Here is an 11221-nt window from a genome sequence, read left to right as displayed (position 1 = left end):
ATTGTCCCGTTCACCATGTGTGTTTTCTCTGGGTGCTGTGGTTTCCTCCAACATTTCAAAGATGTGCAGGTTTGTAGGTTAATTGGTTTCTGTTAATTGTCCCCAGTGTGTAGGATAGAACTGGTGTACTAGTGATCGCTGGTTGGCATGGATGTGTTGGGCTGAAGGGCTTAATACCCTTGAGTCTCTAGACAAAACTAAACAAAACTGAGGCTTTGGCTTGAGAAACTTTGGCAATATAAGTTGAGGAAAGGAGAGCTGAGTTTAGCAGGTGAGTCAGTTTCAAGCCCAGAGGTAGAGCATCAGTAGCAGCGGGGAGCTGTTGGGATTAAATAAAGTAGGGATACAGGATCACGAGATGTACTGAAGCTGCATGATGTGGGAGCTGGTAGACCCTATTGTGGTTCCTGGTGACCACATCTGCAGCAAGTGTTGGTTCCTTGAAGAATTCAAGCTGAAAATTGATGACCTGTACTCTGAGCTTCAACCACTGTGGCACATCAGTGATGGGAGAATTTCTGGACACTGTGTACCAGCAGGCAGTCACACCGGTAAGATTACCTACTTCCTAGTCAGTATGTGTTCAGGAGGAAGAGGGTGTGGCTGTGGGTGTGGCAGGTAGGGGGATCTGAGAGACAGTGTGGGAGGAGCCTCAACCCTTTAACTTGTCTAACAGGCCTGAGAGTCTTGCTCCCTGTGCAGATGAGAGTGAGGGCTGCAGGATGGATAAGCATCCTAACTGTGATACCATGCATCCGAGAGCCAATCTGGAAGGGGGCCGGAAGAAACACTTTTATGTAATTGTGGATAGTATAGTCAGGAGAACAGACACCATTATCTGTCACAAGGATTGAGAGTCCTGAAGGTGCTGTTGCCTGCCTGATGCCCTGATCCAGGAGATCACCACTGACCTGCAGAGGAGTTTGGAGTGAGAAGAGAAAAGTCCAGTTGTCATGGTCCATCTTGCAACTGACGACACAGGTAAAACAAGGAAAGAGGTTCTGCTGAGGGAATTAAAAAGCAAAATTTAAAAGCAGAAACAAAAAAATAATAATTTCAGGATTGTTACCTGAACCAGGAACAAATTGGCATAGGGTCGATGAGATTAGAAAGTGTCGCTCAAAGATTGGTGTGGGTTTGAATTTGTGGGACATTTGCAGTAGTATTGGGGAAGGAGGAAGTTGTTCTGATGGGACAGACTCCACCTGAACTCTGCTGGGACCAGGGTCCTGGTGAATTGCATAACTAGAGCTGCAGACAGGGATTTATCCTTAAAACAGAAAAGCTCACACACCATCTGTAGAAAAAGAAATACAGTTTAGGTGTCGTCATCTGATAAAGGGTCTTTGAACTTGGATAGTTTCACTTATTTCTCAGTCTCAGTTTCACTTATTTCTATCAGATTGCTTTATGAAACAATGTTGTATTAGGAACATTTTACCCTGCCACTCACGATCAAATGGTGCAACAGGGTAGTCGGTGAAAATTGCCCCAATATTGAAACAATTGTTACTGGGATGCTTGCGTTTACCAAGATAGCACTAAAAATAGTTTACTAATCTATAGAATGACACCTCTTTTTACACAAAATTCCTTCTCATCTCCATTCTGAAGGTATTTCATGTTGAAATATGGAGAAATAGAAGAATTGGAATACAATTCAGCTGAGTTCCATCAAATTTTGAGGGGAGATTGAATGGGAAGGAATTTAGCAAAAAGGAAATTATGACATGTGTGATGGCAACCCTGGGCTGGATAGACATGTCCATATCACGGGTAAATACATATCATGTTATTTGTCTTTATTAATTTCTGATATATGTTGGGGAAATTTAGTACCTGGAATATTCACCATTGTATTTCCCAATGAAAAATAATGATCCTTGCCTTATGGCTGTAATGTTTCCATTCATATACTTGGCTTTGAGACTTCCTGATAAGAACTTTTCCCTTTTAGCATTGTCTTGAAGATTGATGCAATGGATTTATGTTTCATGTAAATCTTTTATGACCAAACAAAATTGCATTTTTTAGAGGAATATAACTTCTAAAAAGTGATGATGGTTTTTACAGATTGGTAAATTTGATTTGACATTTATGTTAGTACAAAAATGGAACTGGATCTGCAGAAAGTATATCTTCCAAGTCCTGCAGTCTCGGGTAAGACACTTTTACTAGCTTTTTCATAGCAGTTTGTAAAGTGTGGATTGATCTTGAAAAGATTTTATTATCAAAGATCATTTGATGGCACTCAATTGCTAAGCGAATGTCAGTAAATCTCAGGAATGTTCACTCAATTTCCTGCACTACATCTGAAATCATTTCATCTTGTTTATGGACTTTCAAGGAATTTGAAAAGAAAAGTTGAACTCAATGGAATAATTTATTCTTCAAGTGGTGTGAGGTATGGCATTTTGGAAAGTTTAACTAGGGCAGGACCTTCACAGTAAATGGTAAGGCTCTAGGGAGTGTTGGACAGCAGAGGAATCTATAAGTGAAGGTACATTGTTCTTTGAAAGTGGCGTCACGGGTAGATAAGGTGGTCAAGAAGACTTTCGGCTCATTGGCCTTCATCAGTCAGGGTGTTGAGTATATATGTTGGGGTGTTGAGTATATATGTTGGAATGTTGTGTAGAGCTGTTCAAGGTGCTGGTGAGGCCACAGTTGGAGTGTTGTGTTCAGTTTTGTGGTCTTCCTGTATAGGAAAGATGTTGTTAAGCTAGAAAGAGTGGACAGAAGATTTACGAGGATGTTACCAGGACTTGAGAGCCACGGGTATAGGGAAAAGTTAGACATGCTTGGACTATATTCTTTGGAGCATAGGAAGATGAGAGGTGATCGTAAAGGGGTGTATAAGGGGAATGAGGGAATAGACAGGATAGATGACGTTATTTACCCAGAGTAGGGGAATCAAGAGCCAGACGATATAGGTTTGTCAGAGGGGAAAGATTTAATGGGAATCTAAGGGGCAACCTGTTCACATAGAGAGTGGTGGGATATATGGAATGAGTTGCCAGAGGAAGTAGTTAAGGCAGAAACTATAACAACATTTAAAAGACATTTGGATAGGTGGATGGATAGGAAAGGTTTAGAGGGATGTGGGCCATACGCGGGCTGATGGGACTAGTGAAGATGGAACACCTTGATTGGCATACGCAAACTGGACCAAACAGTCAGTCTGTTTCCATGTTGTGTGACTGATTCTTTGACTCTAAGTATTGCTTCAATGCAAAAATCACACCTGACCTGACTTCAAAGACATTCTGTGCAACAGGATACATTTTAACAGTGGCTACAGTTCATAAAGAGTTGTTCATTGAATTATTCATCACAGATCAAAAGATGCACTGTTGGAATCTAAAATTCTGCTTTATTTAAATTTTGTAGCAAACTGTTTGAGTGATAGTGTAATCCATTTGCAGTTATTTTACAAATTATCGGGGGTAATTTGCAAGTTAACCAAAGCTAAACTCCAATCAGGGGAAATAAATGCCCCACTACTGTTCTTCCAACTTAGCATGCATCTGCGCGTCACCACGTAAGATGGAATTTGCTTTTTATGGTTAGATGGAAATGTTAAAGTGTGAATTGATCTTCTTGGATGATTAGGGGGACATTGATGGTAATGTGGGGAAAATAAAATATGATTAGTGTAACTGGGTCATTGACGGTCATTGTGGGCTCAGTGTTGATGGTCATTGTGGGCTCAGTGTTTCCTTATTTAACGACTCCTTGGTTCCAATACTCGCTAAGAAGACCAGAGGATTTTTAGACAAACTTAAAGAATTCTTGAAGTGTCAAACAGGGGAACACAAAGTTTCTCCAAAATATTTAATATGAGCATCAAATATTATTTAATAATTAAGAATATGGGCAATAGATTATTTTTGTAAAAGAAATGAGGAGGAATTTATCTAGTCAGAGGATGGTGAATATGTAAAACACATTGTCACAGATGGCTTGGAGGCCAAGTCAATGGATATAGACTATTTTCTAAATGCTGAGGCTTTATAAGGCACTGCTCAGACTGCATTGATGGTATTGTGAGTAGTTTTTGGCCTCGTATCTGAGGAAGGACGTGCTGGTGATGGAGAGGGTTCAGGAGGTTTACAAGAATGATCTCAGGAATGATTGAGTTAACATATAATGAGCTTTTGAAGGCACTGGGCCTGTACATGCTGGACTTGAAAAGGATGACGGGGGACCTCATTAAAACGATGCAAAGTGAAAGGCTTGAATAGTGAATATGGAGAGGATGTTGCCACTAGTGGGAGAGTCTAGGACCAGAGGCCATAGCCTCAGAATAAAAGGACGTACCTAGAGAAAGGAAGTGAGGAGGAATTTCTTTAGTCCAAGGGTGGTGAATTTGTGGAATTTGATGCCACAGTCGGTTGTGGAGGCCGTCAATGGATATTTTTAAGGCGGAGATTCTTCATTAATACGGATGGCAGGGATGGAGAGTAGGCAGGAGGATGAGTTTGAGAGGGAGAGATAGATCAGCCATGATTGAATGGCAGAGTGGACTTGTTGGGCCGAATGGCCTAATTCTGCTCCTCTCACTTATGAACTTCTGAATAGATCTTATCATCTGGGCAGAATATTTTGTACAAAATGGATATGTGGAACAACCTTTAAATTAGATAGACTTAATTGTTCCTTTGCCTAATTAAAACTATGTCAGCAGTTAATTAAAGATGGGATATACATGGCAAGGTGAGAGCTCTTCTGCCTCAAGTCAACACTTCCTTGAATTTGCATCATCTCTAGTTAAGAGGTAACAGCTTTACATTTAAAATCAATGTATTGTACAAGCTTATGTTTTAAATCAGTGGTCTGTATGACTGGTCCCAATAACATCAGTAAAATCTCACTGATATGGCATAAAAGATCATCTCCTTAGATCAAGTGGTCATTCAATGGAAATTCAGTAAGCATTCAATTGCACATTGGCACCTTAGTGCTCTAAAGCTTATGTAGAGTTTCATCTTGATCACCATGGGTCACGGATAAGCAGCATTTATACACAAATGTTTGCTAATACGTGAAGAATAAGTTTGGATTTGAAAAATGGATTCAGTCCTGCTATATCAAAGGAAACAGAATGAAAAATAATTATACAAAGACCCAGAGCTGGAGTAACTCAGCGGGTCAGGCAGCATCCCTGGAGAACATGATCGGATGAAGTTTTGGATCGGGACCCTTCTTCAGATGTCATCTATCCACTTTCTCCAGGGGTTTTGCCTGACCCACTATGTTATTCCAGCACACCATGCCTTCGTTTTGTAAGCCATTGTCTGCATTTGCTTGTTTCTACATTCTGGAAAATAACTATAGCAATCCTCTTCAGTTACACGGTTAACACATCTGGACTGTTAATGATACTATAAATTTTGAAAAATAACAAAGCTTCTACTACTACAAATGGAAGATCATGAATAACGAAAGCAGGAGAGTCTCGGAATAAAGATTAAGAGAAGAGGATGTGCAGGAGCTGCAGGCCATGTTTTGTCAATATAATGGGTCTCCCTTGAATTTGCTTCATCTCTCGTTAAGAAATAACACCTTTCTGGCTGAAATCCATGTCTTGTACAAGCTTACTTCTAAATCAGAAATACAAGAGGACTGAGGTACTAGTGGGAGGGAGGAACTGAAGGGAATCCACATTAGTCAGGAAATTATGTTGGGTAAACTGTTGGTATTGAAGGAGATAAATCTCCAGGGCCTGATGATCTGCATCCCAGCATGCTCAAGGAGGTGGCCCTAGAAATTGTGGATGCATTGGTGATAATTTTCCAATTTTCTCTCGACTCAGGCTACCCTCCTGTCCACAGGAATTGATCCAATGTAACTCCACTTTTTAAGAAAGGAGGGAGTGAGAAAACAGGGAATCATAGATCAGTTAGCCTTACATCGGTAGTGGGAAAAATGCATGAGTCGATTGTTAAAAATGGTGTCGCAGCGCATTTGGAAAGCACTGACAGGATCAGTCAAAGTCAGCAAGAATTTATGAAGGGGAAATCATGCTTGACTAATCTTCTGGAATTTTTTGAGGATGTAACAGGTGATGGGACCCCAGTTATTTACAATATATATTAATGATTTGGACGAGGGAATTACAGTAAATGTGACATCTCCAAGTTTGTGGATGACATAAAACTGGGTGGCAGTGTAAGCTGCGAGAAGGCTTCTGTGAGGCTGCAGAGTGACTTGGATAGGTTGGGTGAGTGGGCAGATGCAGTATAATGTGGGTAAATGTGAGGTTATCCACTTTGGTGGCAAGAACAGGAAGGCAAATTTTTATCTGAATGGTGTCAGATTAGGAAAAGAGAGGGTGCAACGAGACCTGGGTGTGCTTGTATATCAGTCACTGAAAGTAAGCGAGCAGGTACAGCAGGCAGGGAAGAAAGATAATGGCATGTTGGCTTTCATTGCGAGAGGATTTGAATTGAGGAGCATGGAAGTCCCACTGCAGTTGTACAGGGCCTTGGTGAGACCGCACCTGTTGTGTGCAATTTTGGTCTCCTAATTTGAGGAAGGACATTATTGCTATTGAGGGAGTACAGCGTAGGTTCACCAATTTAATTTCCGAGATGTCGGAACTGACATATGATGTACGAATGGGTCGACTGGGCTTGTATTCACTGGAATTTAGAAGGATGAGAGGAGATCTCAGAGAAACATATAAAATTCTTAAAGGGTTGGACAGGCTAGATGGAGGAAAAATGTTCCCGGTGTTGGGAGAACTAGGGGTCATAGTTTAAGAATAAGGGGTAGGCTATTTAGGACTAAAATGAGGACAACCTTTTCACCAGAGTTGTGAATCTGTGGAACTCTCTGCCACAGAAGGTAGTGGAGGCCAATTCATTGCAAGTTTTCAAGAGGGAGTTAGATTTAGCTCTTGGGGCTAAAGGAATCGGGGATATGGGGAAAATCCCATAACGGGGTACTGATTTTAGATGATCAGCCATCTTGAAAACTTGCAGTGAATTGGCCTCCACTACATTCTGTGGCAGAGAATTCCACAGATTCACAACTCTGGTGAAAAAGATCAGAGTGCCGAATGGCCTACTCCTGCACCTATTTTTCGATGTTTCTATCAATGGTCTTTTCAATTGATTCCAATAAAACCAGTAAAATCTCACTTCATGCGACTTAAAAATGAACCAAAGATCTTCTTATTTACACTTTGTGCTGAACAAGGGTGGCTATTATTTCAGCATTAGTAAAAAAAAGTACATCCTATGCAATTGTGTTGGGTTTTGTATTGTTGCTTCACTGTCTTTATAAAATGGTTAAAATCCCCAAGCCCAGCTCCAATTGACTGGATAAATGGCGATGGTAGAAATCCCAGCTCCAGTGTGTCTGCTGGTCATTGTTAATACATATGTCCCTTAGATGCACTGTTGTCAAGCATGGTCCTGGAGTATATGTTTCCATTGTTATCTCTTTTGAGAATAAATATGAATTTTCTGGCAATACTTGGTGTTATTATATTTCCACACTAGACATGTGTGGGAAGAACCTGAATATTTTGCTAATGATAATGATTAGTTTCTAGTTATGATTGCGTATGACCTTGTTACTCTTTCATTATCTGCTCAACGTCCAGTTTCTGATGCACATTCACTGTGCTGCATTTGTCTCCAATAGTCTCACTGGTGGCTGTCATTTGGGCAGTGATTGCTGTCCTATCGTGTGTGACCTTGGGACTTCACGGGACATTGTTATCTTCATGACGACTAAAATCAAGAATCATTTTGCAACAAAACTGTTAGCATGTGGTCATTGTATGACTCCCTGAAGGGCCTATATAGAATTGCACAAAACCTACAATCAGTGCAAGGCCATTTAGTCAATTTGTGCATACTGCTATTTTTGTTCCACATGAGCCTCTTTCTTCCTTTCTCATCATTGTAACCTTCATTTCTTTGTCCTTTACATGTATTTAGCTGTTAAATGTTTCTGATCAATGCACCTCGACCACCCCAAGTGGCAGCAACTTCAGCATTCCAAACTAATAATTTATGCACTTCATGCATTTACTGAGTGTAGCATTGAACAACATTAGATTTCTTGAGTTACCCACAACATTTAAGAAGGCCAAGCTTTTATTTATAACAACCTCTATCAGGTAGTGAAGCATTGTGTGGTCCTTGAATCTTCTAAAATGTGTTTATTCTGAATACAAGGGGAAAGCTTGAGGGAGATATGTGAGGTAAGTTTTTCATGCTGAGAGTGGTAGGTGCCTGGAACATGCTGTGAGGGGAGGTAGTAGAAGCAGATTTGATAGAAATATTTAAGAAGGGATGAATTACAAATAGTCTGCTGGAGGAACTAAGCGAGTCAAGCAACTTCTTGGGGTAACAGGAATTGTTGATGTTTCGGGTTGAATCCCTGCTTCGAGATTCAGAGTGCAGAGGTGACTCAGTCAGTATAAAGAGAGTGGGAGTGGTGAGACGGGGAAAAGATGATTAGTTTAGTTTAGAGATGCAGAGTGGAAACGGGCCCTTTAGCCGACAGAGTCCCCACCGACCAGTGATCCCCGCACACTTACACAAACCTACACTTGCACTACCCTACCCGAGGGACCATTTTACATTTATACCACGCCAAATTAACCTACATACCTGTACGTCTTTGGAGTGTGGGAGGAAACCGACAATTTCGGAGAAAACCCATGCAGGTCACGGGGGGAGCTTACAAACTCCGTCCAAACTGCACCCGTAGTCGGGATCAAGCCTGGGTCCACTGGTGCTGTAAGTACTGTAAGGCAGAAACTCTACCACTGTGCCACCGTGCCACCCTATTTCCATGATTGATGGACTGAGGAGAGATGGAACCAATGAAATGGAGTTGGGAGACAGAGGTACGTGGAAGATAGAGGGAGGCAGATACATTCTTTTTAACATTAAAAAGAGGCAGTTGGAGCCAGGTGGGGAAGGGAAGGGTGCAGGTGAAGGCAGGAATGCAAAGGTTAACATTTCTGTCATATGATAAGTAAGGAAGGTGATAATGGAATCCATAAGGAGGTTGTGAATGGGAGATGGAATCAAAACCAGATGTGGAATCAGGAGATCAATGGGTGAAATGTGTGTGTTGCAGATGGATGGAACCAGGAGGGGAAAGGGTGAAAATAAGTGACGAGAAGCTGGTCTGAGGGTACGGTGTGGGTTGAAAAGGGGAGAAAAATGAGAGTGCCGGAGGAGGAGCGGAAAGAGCGAGAGAGAAGGGGTGAGAAACATATGGGAGGGGAAGGTGATTTAAAATTGGAAAATTCAATGTTCATATTATTGGGTTGTGGACTATCCAGGTGGAATTGAGGTGTTCTTCCTCTCGTTCACATTAAGTTTCACCCTGGCAATGGAGAAGGCCAAGGATGGGAATTGGGAAATGGAATTGAAGTTACATGCTACTGGGAGCTTGGGGTGGTCACTGTGGACGGTGTAAGTGGCCTGCAAATCGGTCACCGTGACTATTCTTGGTCACGATTATGTAGAGGAGGCTGCATTGGGAACACCCACTGCAGTAGATAAAGTTGGATGAGGTACATGTCAACCTTTGTCGCACCTGGAACTTCAGGTGGGATTAGTTAAATAGGCACCATGGTGGGCAATGACACGATGGACAAATGGCTTTGTTGCTGTGTTGTAGTATTCTACATTCCTGAGCCCAAGGAGTGAGGCTTTAATTAATCAGCCTTCAACTTGGGAAAGTCTTTCCTTGCTGTGCCAAGTACACAGAGAGCATGCAAAAGATTAAAATTAATTCAAGCCATGGCTGGTCGAGGAAGCCAGAGGGAGTGGGGAACCTTGCAGTTTGCAGGGTGATCAAAGTTGACCATTCGTGATTGTACAATTTATGCAATGTGAACATACCTTTGGAGGGCTACGGATGTTGGAGAGATGGATAAGGAGGAGGTCTGAGACTGGCACTAGGAAATGATGCTCATGTTTGGTAATCAGTACCTGGGGATGGTTCAAGTCTGGTGATCAGTGGATAGAGAGGTTCACATGTCATCGTTTCCAACCTCACGGCAGTCTACATAAGGCTAGGGACTCTCCTGAGAGTTGCTAAATAAGTAAGTGAAGGGTGCCTTAATGCATTGGATTCCCAGGGACTGGCTAAGTCTTGATTATAAGAAACATAATTTAAATCACGTAGCTGTAAACATGCAGCATTTCTGCTTGGGTGGTGAGTGGAAAGTCACAGATACATATTGGATCAACACAACTGCAATGTCTTCATAAATGCATTAAGGGACAGTATTTATTGATAAATAGCGGTAATGGCTTATTTGAAAAGCAGAACACTTAACCTTTACATATGTTAAGTCTTCAGGCTCCAGCTGCACATTGACACTGTTCCACTCAATGTTATTGATTTGTAGCAGAGCAGACATACTGTGAGACGACTCCCCTGTTCAATAGGATCATTGCATCCACACGCATAGCTGCACATCATCAGCTGTATGACAATAGGTGCAGGAGTAGGCCATTCGGCCCTTCGAGTGAGCACCGCCATTCAATGTGATCATGGCTGATCATTCACAATTAGTACCCCGTTCCTGCTTTTTCCCCATATCCCTTGACTCCGCTATCTAAGACAGCTATGCTAAGACAGTATGCTAAGACAGAAGATAGGCACAAAAAGCTGGAGGAACTCGGCGGGTCTATCAGCATCTCTGGAGAAAAGGAATAGGTGATGTATTGGGTCGAGACCCTTCTTCAGACATTTAGATGTAGCACCATTCCATTCTTCTTCTTGTTAATGGTTTTCAAAACCAGCTTTATTTCAAAAATTAGATAAAATTAGCAATATGCATATTTTTTATATAATTAAAAAGTATTTGTGTACTAAATGAACTGCAGCCACAAATGCCATGTTGGAACTAATTTTCAGGGTTACCCTGATTTCTTTACAGATTTTGGTCTGAACTCAAGGGAGGTTCTTTAGATCTTTAAGCAATATATCTATTCCCTTCTGTGGTTTGAGAAGGATTGCCAGCATGCCTTTTCCTTCTGGCTTAATCCCCAGTAGCAGCTATTTATATCCTCTTGCATCACATCATTTTTGGCTTTCACAATATCACTGTCTCCTACAGCATCCAGGATATTGCCTACTTTGAAGATTGTATCATTGCTGTTATTGTGAGCTGAGTGAGTCTTGAAAAGCATCATGCCTATCAATAGACAATAGGTGCAGGAGGAGGCCATTCGGCCCT

Source organism: Rhinoraja longicauda, chromosome 3 (genome assembly GCF_053455715.1).
Source record: "Rhinoraja longicauda isolate Sanriku21f chromosome 3, sRhiLon1.1, whole genome shotgun sequence".
Taxonomy (NCBI): Eukaryota; Metazoa; Chordata; class Chondrichthyes; order Rajiformes; family Arhynchobatidae; genus Rhinoraja; species Rhinoraja longicauda.
The sequence above is the reverse complement of the archived record's forward strand: the minus strand, read 5'-3'. Positions refer to the sequence as shown.